At 42.4% G+C, this 22509-nt stretch overlaps 1 long non-coding RNA gene across 1 annotated transcript in view; it reads right to left on the reverse strand.

Moving 5' to 3' along the window:
• Nucleotides 1–3091: 3091 nt before the first annotated feature.
• LOC147326998 (uncharacterized) overlaps nucleotides 3092–22509 on the reverse strand; it is a 291452-nt gene continuing 272034 nt past the window's right edge. Inside the window, exon 3 of the long non-coding RNA XR_015130012.1 lies at nucleotides 3092–3198. This is a non-coding gene — a long non-coding RNA (uncharacterized LOC147326998). The remainder of the gene's footprint in view (nucleotides 3199–22509) is intronic.

Here is a 22509-nt window from a genome sequence, read left to right on the forward strand (position 1 = left end):
GGGAAGGCTTCTAAAGAAAGCTCCAGGTGATCCAGAAGAAAAGGACAACCGGTGCCTAAACGAAAACCTGTAGTGATCCCGTACGTGTCAGGAGTATTGAAACAGCTGAGACGCATTTTATCTCAACACCAGGTCTCTGTGACTTTTAAACCCCAAAACACGCTGTGCCAAAAATTGGTCCACCCCAAGGATCGGGTCCCCCGACACAGACAGAGTAACATAGTGTACGCTGTTAAGTGCCGGGAGGATTGCCAGGATATATATGCTTTGAGTACTCCGGGAGAGTAGAAAAGTGCTATATAAGAACCAGTCCATTTACCTCCCAGTGGTGCCAGTTCCAGTCCTAATGCAATGTACTGTTTATAAGATTGGTGAAACCTGTAGTCAGCTGAGACTGAAGAAGTCACTTGGATAAGTGATGAAATGTTTCTCCGACTGAAAACGCTACGTCCAGATGAACAGAATGAAATTTTGGGGTGGCTTCAAAAGATACGTATAAGTCTTGATACTTACAAGGAGATAACAGATGAAGGTGCCAGTAGGAGTACATAGTAAGGTGCTACTGAGAGGTAACCTTATCACCGTAAAGTTTTTGTTTTGTTTTTCCCTCAAATACCCTTTTTAAAAAATTTTTAAAAAAATAGTGGATGGAATGAATTTCCATACTAATGACTCACATTTATATACGAGGGCAATCCCAAAAGTAAGGTCTCCTATTGTTTTAGAAATACAAACAACCGTTTATTTTCCATAATATTTACATCATTTTAAAGCTTGAAGACTTATTTATTTTCCTAAGTGTGGATGACACCGCTTGTCCACACGTTGCCTGTCAAACTGTCGCTCTCCAGCAAAACTTTGGTTTGAACTTCATCACCCACCTTGCATTCTGGACTTCGCACCCAGTGACTACCACCTGTTGCCAAAGTTGAAAGAACATTTGTCCGGCAGGTGATTCTGCAGAGGCGGCGAGCAGGTATGACATGGACATTGTAAAACTGCCACAGCATCTACAAAAATGCATTGACCGAAAAGGTGATTATGTTGAAAAATAAATAAGTATTCAAGCTTTAAAATGATGTAAATAATATGGAATCTTATTCTGAAGGTGTAATCTGTAGGAGATAAGGCAGGCAGCATCAGATAGTCTATAGAATGGCTTTGGTGGTACAGAAAAGAAAGTAGGTGAAGGCTGAGTCAATGATTGAAAGGGAAGAATGATGAAATACCTGGGGAAGGATGAAGAGGTATAGCGAGACAGGAACCTACAGAATGGAGGACAAGTGTAATCTTTTCAAAAACAAGGGTGATGTACAGAGCTGTAGAAACTGCAGAGGGATAACGATGATGAGTCATACCATAAAGGTAAAGAAAACCGTTTTCGAAGCTAAGTTACAAAGGAAAGTGACTATCAGTGAGCAGCATGTGAGCAGTATGGCTCCTTGCTGAGAAAGAGCACTACAGATGAGGTGTTTGCTTTGAAAATGCTAATAGCGAAGTACAGAAATGGTATTAATTAGCTGCACTGTGTCGTTGTATGTCTAGAGAAATGCTGGTTCTGCATAAGGAAGTCAGGAATGTCAGAGAAGTACGTAAGACTAACATTTATGATGACAGCAAGACAGTGGTAAAATGTGTGGTAGGTACATCAGGTATCGGCTCTGAGCATCTTCTTGTTTCCAGAAGTGATGGACAGGCTGACAGATGAGGTTAGGCAGGAGTCTCCGAGAACTATAATATTTGCAGACAGTATTGTGATTTGTACTGAGAGTAGGAAGCGGGTGGAAGGGAGAGTGGAGAGGTGGAAGCATGCAGTTGAAAAAAAAAGGAATGGAATCAAGTAGAAGCAAGGCAGAACACGTGTGTGAATGAGTAGGAGACGGCTGTAAAAGTGAGCATGCAAATAGTAGAGATATTAAAGGTAGATGAGTTTAAATACCTGGAGTCAATCATCCAAAGCAATGTGGGTGTGAAAGTGGGTGGAGATGAGTGAAGTGCCAGAGTTGAAAATGTAGTTAAAGATTTTTAATGGGAGAGGCCAAGACAAACTGGTTTAGAAATGTGTGCAGCGGCAAGGTTGAGATGGTTTGAACGTGTGCAGGATAGGGATAGTGGATATACTGGACAGAGACTGTTGAAGATGGAGCTGCCAAGTAGGATGAAAAGAGGCAGGACACAGAGGAGGTCCATAGTTGTGAAAGAGTTTTCTCGGTCACACATAAAATATGACAATATTCTGTTCTGCTTCAGCAAGAAAGAGAGAACGAAAAAATACTTAAACAGCCTATCTTTTGCAGGTGTAGTGGCCTCAAACATTGCATGTGAGCAACTGTATAATGTTACAGTCTATACAATTTTTCAGAGGGTTACTCTCACCACCCTTCCAAGCAGCCTGGAGTCACTGCTGGACTTCGATGGCTTGGTTTCAACCATGGTCCGTTTCCACAAATGAACAGTTGAAGTGGTGAGCATAAAGTTAGATGATCTGGTGACTGGCCGTCTCCTCGAACTACTTTTCTTTGTGTCCATATAAGAAATAGTTGTGCTTCATTTTTAGTCTTTACCTTTTATACAGCCTATAAATGTGTAGTAAAATCAGCTGTAAATGTGGTTTCATCAGTATTGTGAGTGAATTACAGTGTACAAAATGGGATGTAAGACTTCGACAGTGACACACCTAACTCATTGAGACTCTTCATTTGGCTAGCTGTTGTAAAGATGATTTTCAGGAAATTTTTAAATGCAGAGAGGAACACAGACGACAAACAACAAGAACAGCATTAAAGCGCTACAGTGCAATCTTTGCTTTTGCTGTTGGTGTTTTTCCAAATATCATTTCAAGTTAATAACCAACTGGGGTAATGTGTTTACATGTTGCATGGATGACCTGCACCAAACTGTCGTGCTTGATGTAGAATGACATATAAATTATTGGGTATAACTGTTCAGTTAAATACTCATATAGGTACTGTTTTTCATTAGCAAAGCATAGGACCTCCTCTGTTGAGTGGTCAGCATTCATATCTTGCTTCCAAGAGGCAGCTGTTAGGAACCACCACCAGTATGAATACACATATATGCACATACCTCTGTTCTTGTCTTTTTCTGTGAATTCCAATGGAGTCGCCGAATCACAGCAGTCATCTGGTTCTGTTTGGTTACAGTGGGGAGCTGCCCTGGAACTTTGATCAGAGGAATCTGCAAAACAAAACCAAAACATATCTCAATTTAATCTATTTCTACCAAACTTCACCGAGCAACATCAAACTGGCTCCCAACTGAGATACTAATGGTGATTTAACAACGAGGCCTACATAGTGGAAGGGTGGGATCAAAAAGAAACATTATTAGAAAATAGAACATATCTTATGCAAAAGAGTTAATGTGACCCTGAAAGAAATAGAACTGAAACGAGTCACTACAGGACAGTTCAAGATAGAGTAGGTTTATATTTAGTTGAGAAAGAAAGTCCTCAAATAAGAAGTTATCATTATTACATTTTGATTTTTCCAAAGTACAAACTAAACTATTATCAGCATCCATCCAGCCAATGATTTTCCGAATAACGTAATATCAATTCATTAAATCCTGAATCGATTCTTAAATATAAATGTATTTTGCCAGAAACACTAGAATCTCAGGTTAAAGCTTTTATTTCAACAACCACCAAACAAAACAGCAAATGAGAGCAGATTCCACACAAAGACGTAAAAACAAAGCACAGACCCGACACATCAGAATCAAAGCCGACATCTCACAGATTCTGAAGCTGCAGGTTCCGTCACTCTCTGACCAAAATTCACTGAACCAGCAGCAAAAGAAGATCTAAACTACGCTTAACAATTGATAAATATTGTCATTAACTCTCTCCTACTTCTGCTGATTTGCTTCCACCACAATAAAATCACACTTCCTACACAGCTCTCTCTCTCAGTGTACTTCAAGAACAGTTTCCCATCTCAAATCTGTTTTCTGCATTATTAGCTTGCTTATTATGCACCAGTCTACCTTTGTTTACAGCGCTGTCGGCCACTGCTTTGTTGTTTCTTTGTTTTGTTTTTTCAAAAATGACCTCTGACAAGAATAATTTCTGATTTTCAATACCGAAGAAGTTTAAATGTTTTATACCAAATTGCAAAATGCTTAGCTGTGTCTCTGATAAAACTCTGTAACTTCACTCTGCTTCACTTCAGCAGCATTGGGTAATGTTCAAATGCTGATTCATGGTTTTCTTTTGTTTTTGTTCTACTGCCGAATATTTTTAAGGTTATCTGCTATAAAAAGCGAGGCCAGGAGAATGTTTTTCTGTTTTGTAATCAGTTACTTTGGCACAAAGGCATCTCCTATAATGGTCACACTTCTGATGAAGTCTCACAAGTGTCAGTACTGATAAATCATCAGAATTATAATATTTCTGACTGCCTGAGGAAAATTTCCCTGCTTCAAATGGAACCAAATGGAATCGAATCGGGGATCAAATTGATTCGGGACCTTGTGAACTGGAATCAGATCGATTATAGAAATCACTAACGATACCCAGCCCTAGTAATAATGTGGCAGTTTAGTTTATTACCATGCAATTACCAAAGAAATAACAACAAAAAAATCCAAGTAATGTCATGGTAGCAACAGTCATTACAGCTGAGTAATATTACACTGAAATTTATGTAAATAGATAATAAGGGCCCAAACACCATGCAAATACAGCTCGGTAATAAAGTGGTAATAGAAACAAGAACACAATAATGTGGTCATTTCAAAGTTATTACCTACTACCAATGTTTCCTTTCAAAGTGAATGAGTATTGGCTTTAATCTGAGCCCCTCCTGAATGACCTAACTCCTCACCCTATCTCTAGGAGAAAGCTGTGGGTAGATTCCAGACACCACTTGAGTCATTCTTTTAGTCACTAACCAGAGCCAGAGCAGGTCATAAGCAATGTTCCCTCTAATTTTTCACGTGTCTGAGTGAACACACAAACTCCCCGAGTGATCCCTTGGACCACTGTGAGCGACATCAGACGTGTGCACTGTGGTCACGCCAGCATCGTATCCATCCAAGTTACATGGTTTATTAAAATAATAAAATTACAGCATTTACATTTATGTTAGACTACGGTACTTTTAATTAACTGCTTTAGCCCACTTATAATGAAAAGTTAAAAAAAATCTAGTTATTGACCTGTGTAATATGTTAACACTATTGGAAGTAAAAATAACTTGAACTCCAATTTCGAAAACATAACTTACTTTTTTCTTCTTTTTTTTATACAGCTCTGACTAGTATTATGAGTATGAGTCTGTGGTCTGGGAGAGAGTCTGTAACTCTGTCTGCAAAATATAGTATATAATGACCAATGCTGGGCAATTAATTATATAGTTACTTCTTCAAAAAAGTAACTCAGTTTGGCAAACAACAAAGTTTTTTGCAGCTTTTTTTTTTAAATGCAGCCAAGGTGTTTTTAAATAAACACTTCAATCTATTTACAGAACAATCAGCTGTTCTGCATCAAATTTGATGCCACACAAATTATTTGTGCCACTCCAAAAAATAATTTCTGTCCACTATGAGATCAAGGAGAACAACAGTCACACACAACAAAACTATTGACTACACTACACACTAACTACACAAGATTTGCGCTAAACGTCTCAAATCTCTCATATCTCAAAGGACCGCCGTCACTCCTAAAACTTCTTCCCGTTTCTTAACAACCAGATGCCACGTTGCCATATCATTTTTTGATTGGTCGACGTGGTACTTTTTTGGACGAATAGGAAAGGGAGAGGGGGTGGAGTTTGTTTTTGCTCACAGGCTTTCGAGCCTTTTTTCTTATAAAACGCAGTTTTTACAGTTTCTTCCCACAGTAAATATAAACAACGATAGCATTCAGCAAGAAAATCAAACATTGCAGATATTTTTATCATAACTCTGGTTTTACGTGGCCGATTGACACAATTTAAAAACTGGTATAAAGTCCACACTTTTTCCGTCAATTGTTCCGTCTGTCCTCCTCACATCTCCAATGGTTTTACACGTTGTCATTAACGTGGCTTCACTCCACATCAGCCACGCCGCTTTGCTAGTTAAAACACCGGTGTGCTAAGACACCGGCACATAAAGACGCTGTCAAAAGCCTGTCAGCAACATTGATTAGCTGCGTATATACGAATGTAAATCACATTATTGGCTGGACTATGGGATAAGGTGGCATCGTTCTAATCCCATACGGGAGCAGCCAGTCACTGACTAACACTGCAAAACAGAATTGTTAAAGTATTTATTTTAATTTCAATTCAGGTTAGATTTTTTTTGTGCGCAACGCAGATTTTCTGTGCGCAGAGACCGTGCCAGCAGTGCGCAATTGCGCACGTGCGCAGCTTAGAGGGAACATTGGTCATAAGTGAGGGTAAGAACAGTACAGTTTTACTTTTACATTCAGCTCTTTTTACCACAACAGACTGGACATGCCAATCGATTCCACAGTCTCCTACTCCGCTCTCCCTTCACTTGTGAACAAGGACCTGACAGCCAGATTCATTGACCAGTGACTTCCGTGACCTCCACCTCTGAGTTCTGTCTTATACACCACTGTGTAGTGGTATCACTTCAGATTTTTACATTTAAATGAAACTTTAGTAAGCTGTAGTTGTTGGCAGTAGCTGTTTAGGAAAGATTAGACAGAAAAGATATTGACTGTGGGAGTGAGTTTTGGATAAAGAATCATACACCAAACACTGTCGTTGCTATGCGAAGCGTAGTTGCTGAAAAGAGAGCAGGCCAAAACCGAACAAGCCAGAGAGGCAGGAACCTGACGCTACGCAGAATTAGATCGGCTAGTGAAGAAAAGCTGTCGGAGAGACAAGAAAGTATGGCTCGAACGAAAAGGTGCTGAAACTCAGGATGCAGCGGATCGGAATGATTCCAAGACCCTATACCACATAGTAAACGAGCTTACTGGATCGAGGACCATTTTGTCAAGGCTCCTGATCGCCCAAGAAGAGCAAAACAAATGATGGGCTGAACATTTCCAAGAGACCCTTAACCAGCCAGAGCCTGCCACGACGTACAATTTCGAGGCGGAGAATTCCCAAGATGAGCTAGGGGTCAACACTGGCAGAATCACCATCGAGGAAGTGAAGATCGCGATCAAGAGCCTCAAAAACAACAAAGCGGATGGCTTAGAAAAACTTGGCGGCCAAGCCATGGTGGAAGAACTGATGACCCTGTTCAACAAGTGCTGGCAAAGTGGCACAGTACTGCCCTGGCGAAAGGGCGCCATAGTCAAGCTACCAGAGAAGGGCAACACCTCCGAGTGCACAAACTGGAGAGGCATCACTCACTTCTCTGTGCCTGGCAAGGCATTCTGTATCGTAGTCAAAGGAGCTTGCAAAGAAAAGCGTCTGGACTTCTTTAAGTTACTTGAAGACGTTTCACCTCTCATCCGAGAAGCGTCTTCAGTTCTAAGATCAAATGGTGGAGAGTCCCAGATATAAACCTAGTGGGAGTAACCCCCCAAAGAGGGACAAAAGGACCCCCTGATGATCCTCTAATCCCCTGAGCCAAGGTGTGAAACTGGGTGTGGGTCCCAATCAGCCAGGGTTTCGGGTGAGCTCATTGTGAAACCTGGCCCGACCTTATCATGCGAATTCCTGAGGTCAGATGGCCCAGGATGTGAGTGGGCGTTAAGGCGTCTGGGAAGGGATCTCAAAACTGGATTATAGATGGCAGAGAGTTGGTGTCGTAAACCACCGCCTCTGTTCAAAGATGGTCGCTCACAGTGGACATAGATGGTTTCTTTCACTCCTCTTTCAAACCATCTGTCCTCTGTCCAAAATGTGAACCAAACAGCCACTTCACAAGCACATGGCACAACATAGAAGAGCCACCTCCACAGGACAAGACTCAGCAGTCCATCTGCATCTTAAGGACAAAGGTCACTCTTTCGAGGATGCCAATGTTCACATTTTGGACAGAGAGGACAGATGGTTTGAAAGATCATCTGTAGTGAAATTGCACATCGAGTGTACATATGTCAACCAGCATGCTGGCTGTTTCAATTGCTCCTGCTTTTTCTCTGTACTTCAAAAATTTTCTGACTTATTTCTTTGTCCTTTAATTAGTACTTAGAGTGTTTGTCTGTTTTAATAGTTTTTTTCTTAATAAACATTTGAATCAAGAGAATTTTTGTTCTGCTTGTTGCAGTGGAACTGTTACTTTCATTTTGCAATGGAACCGTGGTGTAGCAGCTGACACTGGATGGGTTGGTTACTCCAGAGATCAGCTGATTGTCCTGAAGCCAGCCGGCTTATCAATCAGACCCACGGAAGTACCAGCTGAAATCTGGAGACAAAAGCACCAAGGATGCAGAGATGGAGGACAGAAGAGGAGAAGAAAGGAGACAGCGAGACAGAGCAGGCTTAAAGAGAGAAGGAGGGTCAAACCATGTCTTTTGTTTATTATAATGGGGAACGTTCGGTTGCTAGCAAAAAAGATGGATGAGCTAACAGCACTAGCACGGAGTCAGAAGGAATATCAGGATTATAGCTTGATATGTTTCACCAAATCACAGATTCACCAGGATATTCCAGATGACGATGCATCAGTGGAAGGCTTCCACAGGGACAGTGCTGCAAGCAGTAAGCAGAATGAAGGGGAGGCTTGCCATTTTTGTTAATAACCGGTGGTGTAAACCTGCTCAGATAAAAATCAAAGAGCGGATTTGTTACCCGAACATTGAACTGTGTGCTGTTGGACTCAGGCCGTATTATTTGCACCGGGAATTTACCCATGTAATCTTGGTGACTGTTTAAAGTCCTCCCTCAGGAAACCTCACAGCTGCATGTGACGCTATGCACTCCTCTATAGCTCAGTTACAGACTCAGCACCCAAGCGGCTTCATTTCTATCTTGGGTGACTTCAACCATGTCCTCTTGGACACTACACTTCCAACTTTCACACAGTATGTGGTGTATCTCACCAAGGGGGAGAGAATTTGCTGTATGTTATGGATGCATACAGTTCCTCCTACCTCCCACCATTGGGTAGGTCAGATCAGAAGGCCTTAGCAGAACTACAGTGCAGTTTTGACGTAACAGAGTGGGAGAAACTTTGAGAACCTCACTGACTACATAACCTGTGTTTTTCAACAGATTCAACACAGCAGTAGATGCTCAACCTCCTGCTGATTTACTCATAGCCAGCCTGCAATCCACAGCAACACCATTCTCTCTCCCTCTCTTTCCACACTCCACCATTGCCTTCTCTAGTCCTGACGCCCTTCCCCCACCCATCACTTCCACTCACAATCAGGTTCGCAGACAAATGAGAAGATTCCACTCAGGTAAGTCTGCTGGACCAGATGGGGTGAGTCTCCATGTCCTCAACGGCTGTGCCCTCCAGCTTTGTGGAGTCTTTCATAAACTGTTCATGTCGAATCTGAGTCTGCAGAGGGTCCCAGTGCTATGGAAGACATCATCTCTCATTCCTGTACCAAAAACGCCACCTCCCAGTGGCCTCCAGGATTACAAGCCTGTGGTGCTGACTTCCCAAGTGAAGAAGACCCTTAAAAGACTAATTCTTGACTAGCTACGAGCCTGTAGTCAGGCCACATCAGGATCCCCTCTCAGCTTGCTTATCAGCCCCTCCTCGGAGCTGAGGACGGCATCATCTAGCTACGCCAATCTGGACCAGCTGGCGAGCACTGTGAGGGTCATGTTTTTGACTTTTCCAGTGCTTTCAATACCATTCAGGCCAACCTTCTGGGTGATGAACTGACAGCGATGCACGTGGATGCTTCTCTGGTGGAATGTTGATTACCTGACAGGAATACCACAATATGTGCATCTTCCACATTGTGTGTCTGACAATGTTATCAGCAACATAAGGGCACGACAAGGGACTGTTCTCTGCCCTTTCCTCTTCACCCTCTACACCACGGTCTTCAGCCACTACACAGGGAGGATGACCACATGGGTGGATGACTGGATGTGTAAAGCGCTTTGGGGTCCTTAGGGACTAGTAAAGCGCTATACATATACAGGCCATTTATCATTTACACAGAGACCTTTTATCGTCAGAAGTTTTCTGATGACTCCGTGGAAGTTAGATGCATCAGTGAGGGTGATGGGATGGAGTACTGGGCTGTGGTTGACTCCTTTGTAAACCAGAATCATCTGTAGCTCAACATGACAAGGACCAAAGAACTGATTGTGGACCAGGAAACCCTTGACTCGTGTTTCAATAAAGGGAGTCAATGTGTACATTGTGGAGAACTATAAATACCTTGGAGTACACATAGACAATAAACTGGACTGGGTTAATTACATCACTGCACTCTACAGGAAGGACCAGAGTCGTCTCTATTTTCTGATGCGACTGAGGTCTTTCGACATCTGTCGGACAATGCTCAGAATTTATTACGATTCTGTTGTGGCCTGTGCTATCCTCTATGCTGTTGCATGCTGGGGCAGCAGGTTGGGGGTCGCAACAGACTAAATAAATTGATCTGTAAGGCCAGTAATGTTGTGGGGACGGAGCTGGACTCCCTTAGGGTGGTGTCTGAGAGGCAGATGTTGTCCAAGAAAATGCTGGATAATACCTCCCACCCACTCCATGACGTGCTGGCTATTCACAGGAGCACGTTAAATGAGAGACTGAGATTACCAAAAAGCACCACTGAACAACACTAGAAATCTTTCCTGCCTGTGGCCATCTCCCTGTACAACTCCATCTAAAGCACAAGTACAGAGTGCAATAGTTACACCCTTTTGCACATTATCTACAGTAAAATAAGAAAATATAAAGTTTTACAGGTTACAGTTAAATGTCAATCATTTATTTCACCTCTGTAATGTTCTTGAGACACACACACACACACACACACACACACATATATATATATATATATATATATAATGGAGTTGCAGAAAGGTGCGACAAAGAAGGTGCCTAAGAATACAGCAAGCTGTCCATACCTGAGGCCTTGGAAACTGCCAAGCAAAGACTCACAGCCTTGGCCAGCCGCTTGAGGAGGTACACCAGAGAGATAGAAGGCAGGAGAATATACCAGCTGTTCTCCACAGACCTAGAAAAGGTGTACTCTCAGTGGCAAGGGAACAATAAAAGAACAGCACCACCAAGGCTGGAGACGGAGCAATACTGGAAGAGCATATGGGAGAAGGACGCAACCCATAACGGCAATGCTCAGTGGCTAGAGGATCTGAGGGCAGACCACAGCGACCTCCCTGAACAGGGTCCAGTAACCATCACAGTGGCAGATATCCAAGAAAGGGTCTCCAGTATGAAGAGTTGGACAGCACCAGGGCCCGACATGGTTCACGCCTACTGGCTGAAGAAGCTGACTGCACTCCACGAGCGTCTGGCAGCACAAATGAACCAGCTGCTAGTTAACGAGAGACACCCGGAATGGCTAACTGAAGGCCGGACGGTCCTGATCTCCAAGGACCCCAAGAAGGGACCGGTCCCCTCCAACTACCGACCAATAACCTGCCTCAGTACTACATGGAAGCTCCTGTCAGGCATCATATCGGCTAAGATGAACAGGCACATGGGTCAATACATGAGCGGGACACAGAAAGGAATTGGTAAGAATACCAGAGGCGTAAAACACCAGCTACTGGTAGACAGAACAATCAGCCGAGACTGCAAGACCAGACTTACCAACCTGTGCACTGCCTGGATTGATTACAAGAAGGCCTATGACTCAATGCCCCACAGCTGGATACTGGAATGCCTAGAATTGTACAAGATCAATGGGACCCTAAGAGCCTTCATCAGGAACTCAATGGGGATGTGGCGTACAACACTAGAGGTATTATAAAAGTATTGTAGACCTGCGTGGAGCCCCAGATCGAGGGAGATTATCAGTGGTCTTGTATGTCTTCCATTTTCTGATGATTGCTCCCACAGTTGATTTTTTCACACCAAGCTGCTTGCCTATTGTAGATTCACTCTTCCCAGTCTGGTGCAGGTCTACAATACTTTTCCTGGTGTCCTTTGAAAGCTCTTTGGTCTTGGCCATGGCGGAGTTTGGAGTCTGACTGTTTGAGGCTGTGGACAGGTGTCTTTTATACAGATGATGAGTTCAAACAGGTGCCATTCATACAGGTAACGAGTGGGGGACAGAAAAGCTTCTTACAGAAGACGTTACAGGTAAGTGGGGGAACTTGCACAATCGGTGGCTGACTAAATACTTTTTTGCCCCACTGTATATATATATATATATATATATATATATATATATATATATATATATATATATATACACATGTAGTTATATTTCGTAAACTAATAATGTAATAGAATAGAATATATTGTATTGTATATTGTTCATTTAGTCTGTGACTTTTATTTTTTTGGGCGAGAAACTATAACCTATCATTTCCATAAAGATTATGAAAGTTTTCTGATTCTGAAACTTGTGCTTTTACAGTTGCTTCACAGCACAGAGAATGATTAGTAAAATACATGCTGTACCTCTTAACCGCCAGCCAACCATGAAAAGCCAAACCCTTAGCCAAAGTACTAAAGTAACTCGTACACAAACGTGAGAACTTCTGAAATAATACAGCTTTGTTTTTACTTTCTCATTTAATGTGATTAGCATCAGATCAGGTTAACAAAGTGTGAAGAAAGTTGTGTTTCCTTGAATATGTGCAAAAACATAGACACACAACTATACGGCTCATTGGTCTGAAGACATAATTGAAGGTGACACAAATATGGGCTGCTGGCACATCAACAACTTTTTACAGGTCCTTAATCGGTACCGGCTAATGGTAGACACATACATAAATTAAGAAGATCACTTGTCTAGGGCATTGTAGTACATTAGTACTGACAGTAATAACAAATACACAAGGGTTTGATTATTTTTTTTTAATTATAATTTTTTTTTTTTAAAGAAAACAGAACAACAAAAGGAAAGGAACAGGGCAAAAGTGAGTGAGAGAAGGAGGGAAGGAGAACAAAAGAAAGCTTAGTCCAGCCAGTAGATCAACAACAACAGCAGTGGTGCAGAAACACTGCAGATGTCACTTGTCAGAATCAGAATCGCAGTTTGTTTCAAATTTGTACGCAAACACAAAATTTGTTGGGGTGTGATGCTGAAAAAAACAGTGGCACAGAAACAGAATACATGGTATGTAAAGTATATATAATTTATAAATATCTATAGAAATATGTAAAATATTAAAAAGAAATAAATGCTCACAAAAGAAGTAATTTATACTGTCTACCTATAGACATAGAATACAATTAGAAAATAGGTATACAATGGGGGGGGGGGGGGGGGGGGGGGGTATTTTTAACGAATCCAGTGTGCAATTTTTTATCACCTGAGTAATTAGTGTTATTGTTGCACATTAACTGAGCAGTGATTGGGGTGAGGGGACATTATAAAGTAGTCAGATAGTCTGGGAAAAGTAACTATTCTTTTGCCTTAAGGCATAGGTGTCAAACTCTGGCCCGCGGGCCAAATTTGGCCCGCAGCCTAATTACATTTGGCCCGCGAAGCCATACCAAATTACTATTAGCGCTGGCCTACTGGTATTATACAGCTAATATATATATTGTTTAGTATTAAGCTTTGCTGTTCCATATTCAGTTTTTCAGCAAAACTTGTTTGAGTCCATAAGAAAAGATTCATTCTTATATCTGGAGGAAGATTTTTTTTTTCAATAAATATTAATGTTAGCCCGCGACTTTGTTCCAGTTTTGAATTTTGGCCCACTGTGTATTTGAGTTTGACACCCCTGCCTTAAGGTGTTGGTTCTAGTGTTGGTTGGTTCTAGTAGCTACGTGCCAGAGGGGAGTGTTACAAATAGTTTATGACCGGGTAGGCAGCAATGTTCCCATCCATCTCAGTGTCCTGGAGGTGTACAGGTCTTGTAGGAAAGGCAGCTTGCACTCAATCACCTACACCAGCGGTCTCCAACCTTTTTTGCGCCACGGACCGGTTCATGCCCGACAATATTTTCACAGACCGGCCTTTAAGGTGTCGCGGATAAATACAACAAAATAAAACCAGTACCGGTACCGAAAAAAGAAGATTTATTCATAACACACGTGAAAAGACCCAGGAAAACAGAGTTAACGATAAAAACGATAACAAAATAACGCTGAAAACCAATAAAAACTCTGAAAACCATACATTTCACACCTGAGCTCAATTCTCCCTGCCCGGTACCAAACGACTCACGGACCGGTACCGGTCCGAGGCCCGGGGGTTGGGGACCGCTGACCTAGACCACAGGTCAAAACAACAATTTTTCCAGTGGTTTATTGCAATTTAAGTCATTTAAGTCCAGTGAATAGCTTGAAATTATACAAAGCTAGGTGGTGAACTGCCAGACGTTGAAAAAAAGGTATGGTTACGCGAAACTGAAAAATAATGTACATTTCAGAAAAATCCAAGAAGGCCTTTTTCAGGGAACACAAAATAGGTTAACAATTTAAAGCTGTTCTTCAGCGATAAAGGTTGATAAAGTCTTAAAAGCTGGTGCTACTAATTCCTACAAGTGTTTGAACTTTTCTGGATTACTTACAACCCCCTCTGTCTGTATAAAACCAGCGTTGGAACACAGTTGAACAGTATTGTTCTGCAGAGAGTAGTGTGTTGCTATAATAATGGCAAGAAAAAGGCAATTAACAATGGAAGAGAGACAGACCATCATAACATTTTAAAGTGTTTTTCCTCCAGAGAAACTACAAAGAAAGTCAAGGTGTCAGTAAGTACAGTTTCCTTCACCATCAAAAGGCACTCAGAAACAAACTGCCCTGGTGGGTTCCAGAGTGTGGGGGTGCCTACTGGGGTCAGCGGGGGAGCTGGTCCCAGGGAGGGGCCACTTGCCCCTCTCTTCCCTCCCCATCCTCAGCTGCCTCCCTATTCTCGCTCTACCACACCCACCCACACACGCAGGGCTTGGGGTGCAGGTATGTCACCAGGGTGCAGGGGAGGCACTCCCCCTCTGTCCCCTTCTGGCCGCCTGTGCCTCAATTTTATTCTGCAACCTAGACATCCACATTACTCACACTCTCACATAACACATACGTATAGGGCCTTGGGGGTGGGCACGTTTTACAGCATCCAGAGGATGGTCGGTGTACTCCAACCCACCTCTGGCGCTGGTGCCCTACCCTCAATTTTAAATGCATGTAGACACTGAGGGTTTTCGGGAGGAGCCGTGCTGCTCTCTGAGAGGAAGCTAGTACCATGCTCTCCTGAGTTTTAAATGCACTTTAGAACAGCACACAGTAACACTACATATGAGCGGGCGTAGGGAGGTTTGAGGTCTTCACTCACCCCGGTTCTGTTAGCCGTCAGGGCTGGGGGGCTGGGAGGAGGTGCTGGCCGTCAGATTGGGGCCTGGGATGTGGGGCCTCCCTGCTACTGCAGATAAGGAGGTGGTCCGCTTGCCTCCACCCCAGAGAGAAGGGTTACATCTCCTGGGTCTAGGTGCGGCTTGCTCCTCTGGGGGCGGGGGTACCTGGACCTGGGATATAGAGTATGTTTGGGGAGTGCGGCTGTCTGTGCAGTGTCTATTTGTGTCAGTCTACATGTTGGGTGAGTGCCGAGTATTTGGTTGTGCATATGGGGTGGGAATGCACGTCTGTGTCCGCATGTGCCTGTTCGTCTGTGTCTATATGTCAAGTTGGGTCTTAGACTCAACCTCTCTGGGTACATCTCAGGCCCTCTAAAGTATGGAGGCCTATCTCCCCTCACCACACTCCCTGCCGGTGGCTGATGCCCTCAGACGTTGGTGTGCTGGTGGTTCTTGTCGTCTGGGGCTGGGCGCTCATGTATGTACCGGCTCACTCCTGGTGGCCGATTGGCAGGGCCGGGCGCCTGTGGCCCGGCTGGGCTCCTTCCGGGGGGTGGGATGCCCTCTGGCCTCTGGGCCTGAAGCTCGGTCCTCTCTGGCACAGCTGGCTGCCGGCAGAGCCCGCGGGCACGCCACTGCAACCCCCTCTGGCCTCTGCTCCGTAGCTACGGGGTGACCTAGCCTTTGGGGCTCTACTCAGCTCTTCCCAGGAGGGTGGCACGGTTCCCCCCCTTTGGTGGTCCTCCTCGGGTCCTTGTACTCTGGGGCCTCTGGATATCTGGGGCCTGGATCTCCTCCATACCTGCTTCATACCCTGGAGGACGGGGCTATGACTCCCCACACTCCCTAGCAGATCGTTACATGGAGAAACCTTTGGAATACAAGCATGCTGATCCACACAGGTGTACACACAGGTGTTCACAGACGCGGACTACACCTTTCTTGGCTGCTGCCTCAAAGCACATTGTGCGCTGTCTACCTTGCGTGCTGCACAATATCGTTTATTATTTAGTATCTACTGTTATCTACTGCTAGCTAGTTTATTGTGATGGTGCTGTTTTTTTTATTATGTTGCTCTTTGTTGTTTGCTTTCTCTTCTGTTTTTTTTCTCCACACAGGTGATCCAGGCATTTTTTTTTCTTTCTTCCCCCCCTTCTCACCGTCTCTTCTCCCCTTTGGTTTTCTTTCTCTCCCTCTCTTTCTTTCATTCTTTCTCCCTGTCCTATCCCCCAGTCATGTCTGTCCCGTTTGTAGCAACTAAAAATAAAATAAATTCATAATTATAATAAAGGTCAATCAAATGGACCAATATGGCAAGGCCATCACAGTCGGTCATAGGACATTTCATGGTGGTAACAAAACAACTCCATTGTACCACTGCTCTCACAGGGAGGCACCCGAGCGAGATGAGCCATACCACGTCTCTCATGCTTTCAGATAATAATTTGTCTTGTATATTTTTAACTATTAAAAGGTTTTCATCTTCATTTGCATACTTATATTGAGTTACACCTTCATTTTTGGTTTCATTAACTTTTTTGTAGATATTTTTCATATTATCTTGGAGAATATTTAAACTATAATGTTCCCATTGACTTGATAAGTCACCAAACATAAGTCTGTGGTATGGAACGCCCGCTCTGGCCCTGCCTCTTTTCTTTTGCCACAATTGCTCTTTCCCTCGAACCCACGGGGCACCTCGAGAAATTGCGCTTTGAGTAATTTTTATAAAAGGAATTCGCAGGACAATCTCTAAGTCTGGGGCTCCCAAACCTCCGTGCTTCCTACTCTTGTACATAAATTTTCTCTTAGTCACTTCTCGGTTGGATCCCCAGAAGTCCACTATCATCTCTAATGATTTGGTAGCATTGAGGGTCCAGGTTGTTGTTACTGCACCAGGTCATCAGACTGTCAATCTCATTCCGCTTGGTGCCTCATCTCCACCTGTTCCCAATAAGGTTGGTGTCATCTGCAAACTTCAGAGGTTTGATGGACTGGTTTGTGGAGGTGCAGCTGTTGGTGTACAGGGAGGATAGCAGAGAAGAACATACACAGCTCTAAGAGGAACCGGTGCTGATGCACTGAAAGTTCAAGACATGTCTGCCCAGTATGACATGTTGCCTTATGTCAGACAAAAAGTTAATAATCCAATAATTGAGAGCCAATAATTGGCTCTGTGGATAAACTTCTTAAGGGGTGAGCAGTTAGGGGTCTTTGTAAATGGTGGAGGTGTTGGGATTGGGGAAACGCAGGTGCTGAAGGTACAAGGTGGGTAGTTAACAGGACTGTTCCATTGATTGTCAAAGCAACAGTAAAAGCTGTAAAAGCTGGGCTTTAAGCTTGTAGTTGGTTAATTGGCAAGTCATAATAATAACAAACGTACTGCATTTAAACATTCACAGCAGGTGGGATATCCGGTCTTTAAGTGATGACATATGAGCCCTGCTTCCGGGCCAAACTACTCTGAGTTTATTAAGGCTGTTGTGTTTTTAACATGTTTTAATGCTTTGTATCTTGTTCTATTTAATCTGAACAAGCCCTAAAAACAGTCAGTGATCACTGTCGGCCTCTCTCGTTTTTTATTACCGCTGTTCATTTTAAAGCTCAGTTTTTAAAACCATACAATGTAACTACAGCCCAGCTCATGTAGCAGTATATTACAGTTTTTTCTGATTGCTTAAGCACATTTTTTGTAACTATTGGCTAATTTTGCAAAACTCTTCACACAAATAAGAAAACCTGTCACCCAATCATCAAAACATTGTAGTTCTCTTGCAAAAGCAAACACAGCTAGATTAACTCTTCACACCTTCGTAAAAATGGTGTTTCCGTATCAAACAGTACACACAAGCCATCATCTACTAAGCACACAATGCGCCAACTGCACACTGATGGTATGAATACAAAACACATCTGGCTTTTGCTTTCTCTGTGCACAAGGTAGGCTATGTCAGTTTGAGCTCATACTTCTGTCATAGATCCATAAGCATAGAGGGATCCAAACTTCAAGTACTGCTGTTTATTCAAACACATCAAAACAAACACAAGTGTTTATTTCCAAGTATAGGATTATTTGCAATCGCCATAATGACTATATGGGTTACTTGGTCTGCAGTGAACATGCTTCCTCTGCCCCAGCATCTGGTCATCTAGCAATTCTGTAAAGTAACAATTTCAGTATTTTTACATCAATGGTATTGGTGTGTTTCTCATTGGCATATAATAATAATAATAATAATAATAATGGATACTTTATTGATCCCCATGGGGAAATTACTTGTTTTTCTCTGCATTTGACCCATTCACTCAGTGAAGCAGTGGGCAGCCCACTAAGCAGGCGCCCGGGGAGCAGTGTGTAGGGACGGTACCTTGCTCAGGGGTACCTCAGGGTAGCCGTTAAGTGGATTCGAACCGCCGACCTTCCGATCATGGGGCGACCACTTTACCTACTGAGCTATCCCTGCCCATATGGCAGCGCTACAAATCTTTGTGCGAAGTGACTGTACTAACCGATTCTCATTTCAAGATGTCCTTATGGTACTTGCTACAGTGTAGCGGCTCGAGTTAGGCTGGACCCGTTGGCCAGCTACCCTCAGGGTCATTCCACGGTTGATTACATGGTCCACTATTGTAGCTCTGATGTCATCAGCAATTCTATTTCTTACTCTTCCTACCCTTCCCCTCCCCCCTCCTCATCTTCCTCTCCCCCCTCCTCGTCTTCCTCTTGCTCCTCCTTGTCCTTGTCGTCCTCTTCATCCTACTTCTTCACCTCCACGTCCTCTTCCTCGGCCTCCTCTACTTCTCACTCTTTCTGCTCCCTCCATTGTACTCCGCACACACAGCTTACCTGTATTATAGTGCTTAGGCTGATTGCAAAGTGAACTAATTATCTAAAAAAGTTTTCACATGTGAAAGTGTGCCAGACAGTTGGCAAATTAGTGTTAATGATAGCCATACATGTGTATACTTTTGCTAGGAGTGTGTTGGAAATTTGGTAATTGAGTGTTGTGCAGTGAATTGTGCCTACAGTTTTGCAAAGTGTGTGTTACAAAATTGCAAACTGAGTGCAAAGCAGTTTTTGTGCTTTTAGTTTTGCAAACTCAGTGAGTGGTTTTGCTATAAGTCTGAATAGTTTTAGAGATTGTGCTACAGGAATCACAGTTAGGGTTTAAGCATTCAGAAAAAACTGTAATGACTAACCTCGTATTGTGGATGGATTATCTAAGTTGTTCTAACTGAAGTTTGGGCCGTTTACAGCATCCTGCCATGCGATTGCATTTGTCCCTAACCATCGGGAGCCGTCATCACATCGACGTCCACCTTTGTTGTAGCGTTTGTGTCGCATATTATTTACATCATCGGACACTTAGACGCATTGCTTTGGCAATGACCAAACGGATATGGAGGTACTAAATTGTGGAGGAAAACCAGTCATTCAGAGTCTAGTCGTAGCGAGCAGAGATGGGCAGTAACGCGTTACTGTAATCCGATTACTTTTTTCAAGTAACGAGTAAAGTAAGGGATTACTATTCCAAAAACGGTAATTAGATTACCGTTACTTTCCTGTAAGCACGCTGCGTTACTGCGTTACTAAAACCGTGATTTTTTTGCAAGAATGTCTCATGACAGTGACATAAGCAAGTGTGCCATTCGTGGCAACAGCTGTGTGCAGATCAACAATGGATCATATATCGAGTGCAGGAGAGAGTATGAGCGTGCAGCGTTTAAAGCGTGGAAGCACTGACCTTACTTTGAGTTTGATTCAATAAAAAGTGACAAAAACATTAGCGTCCGTTGTGCGTGGGAAGAAAACTTCTCTTTACAGCGAAAAAAAACCCCTAAACTTCCAAGTAAGCAGCGGGAGTGTGCTACCACGTAATGGGAAACTCACAGAGAAACTCGCGGATTCTTCCACTGACCGCTGCGGCACACCTGCACCAGGGCAAACCTGCACCAGAGCACACCTCCGCCTACGCCACTCCTGCTTTACAGGGGAAAATAGAGCAACAGGACCGCTGAGTCTTTGACTTTGTTTATTTTCTGCTGTTTTACTTGCATCTATTTGAAAGACTGAGTGTAAACAGAAAAAAAAAATTATTTTATGTGCTGGAATGTGCAGAAAATAGGTTTAAATGTTAAACAAATTTCTTCAAATCAGAGAATGTTGCATATAATTAAATCTTTGCTTGATGCATAAAGTTAAAAGATTAAAACTAATAAAACAAGTTTTTAAAAGAGACTTTTCCATTTGATTACATTTTGTATGATGGATTATGCAGAAAAAGTAGAATTTGGGCTGAAAGACCTATCGCTTTATCACCTATTCAGGTTGTAAATCGTGTTTTTAAAAAGTAACTAAGTAACTAAGTAATTAATTACTTTTGAAAATAAGTAATCAGTAAAGTAATGGGATTACTTTTTGGGGGAAGTAATCAGTAATTAGTTACTGATTACTTTTTTCAAGTAACTTGACCAACACTGGTGGCGAGTTGATCTAAGTAGTTACTGATGAAAAAGTGGCTTTTGTAACCTGAACTGGATCCAATGGAACAAAGAAGCAAAAACACCCCTCAAAACCAGCTAAGGAGTCATATCTTTTTTCAAATTTTATGTGTCATTAGAAATAAGGGCGAGAAACCGGACATGACACATAATCTCTCCAGTGTGTCCTACCTCTACCTTGGAGCACTGTGCTGGTACGATATGTTCAGAACACTGGATTAGTGAGTATGTAATCAGTAATTACAATAATCACACGTGAGTTCAAAAGAAAACTGTAGTGTCCAGTAACACTTTAGAAGTTTTCTCAAATAATTTTATGAACTCACTACTACTATATATTTTCCAGTGTAGTTGACCATTTTTACTATTTATCACTGTTTTTACACCATTTATTCTGTGGCTTTTCATGGACTTGAAAGTGTTGGAAATATTGGCTTCCTAAATCATTTATGAAAATAAAAATTTAATTGATGACAGTGTCACCTCTTGACCACTCGACAGTAAGATTTATAGAGAAGGAAAGTTGTATTATCATCAACCTTTTAGAGCTCAGTGACAAAGTGTGGAAACAAATGCAATCTTCAGCCATGCATTATAAGAGTGGTCACTGGGCTGTGATATAATCAAAAACCACTTCCCCCTTTTCTCAGCAACTGTGCCAACACTGTCTGTGAGCCCAGAGGTCTGCTCAGTGGCCCATAGTACCAGCAGAAAACTGTGGTTGTACACCCAGTGTGAGAGCATGGAAGTAAGAAGAATGTGAAGTGGGGCAGCTCCATCAGTGTGCACCGATCTCAGTTGCTTTGCTCTTGATAAACAGAGGAAAAAAATCCCTTACACACACACACTCACAGAAATGCAGATAAAGGCTGCTGTGGTTCTTTTCTCTCCCACAGCTCCTTTCATCTCCTTCACATCCATTTTGTCCCATCTTTCATTTGTTCCCTGTAGAGTTTTCCAGTGGTCATTCTTCTTCTCTCTCTTTCTCATTCTTCCTGTATTTTGTTTCTCTCATCTCGATTCTTAGTTTTTTCTCTGTGTTTGCCTTCCTCATAGTAATAGGATTCAGCAGAGCACTGTGTCACCACTGGCTACAGTAACAATCATATGAGGTAGTGAATTTACCATTATGCAAACGACATCAGGAGAGCAAACTCATCTGTTGCGAATGGCTGCTGCTCCCACTTTTCTGTATGAGTATGCATGTGAATGTGGATTCAAAGAGATCCTAGCTTGCCATTTGAGAGGTGATGTCAGAAAGTCACTGTAGATTCGATGCATCCTGTGTGTGTATTTTACATATTCAGATCCGTTCTCTTGCATATGTAACAGCAGTGACAGTGACAACCATCAATACACTACAACATCTCTGAGGAATTTTCAAGGTCAGGAACAAAGCTGATGTACTGTGTAACATTTATGAGCGCCATGAGCCAAGATGTACTGATAATTTTGCTATAGTTTAATTTTTCTTGATTAATTGTTAAATACTAAATATTTTTTTTCATTTGAGTTTTAAAGATATTGAAATGATTATTAAATGTGTACTAAATGATTAATATTGGGTTTGTAAAAAAAAAAAATTGATGTTTATGGTAATATTTCCAGAAATGTTTGCATATGATCAATGAAAACTGTAATTCATCTAAAAAAAATCCAGAAA

Source organism: Aulonocara sp. 'chitande type north' Nkhata Bay, linkage group LG6 (genome assembly GCF_057382095.1).
Source record: "Aulonocara sp. 'chitande type north' Nkhata Bay isolate Kocher_YH1m ecotype deep benthic linkage group LG6, A_spYH_male_GT1.1, whole genome shotgun sequence".
Classification (NCBI taxonomy): domain Eukaryota; kingdom Metazoa; phylum Chordata; class Actinopteri; order Cichliformes; family Cichlidae; genus Aulonocara; species Aulonocara sp. 'chitande type north' Nkhata Bay.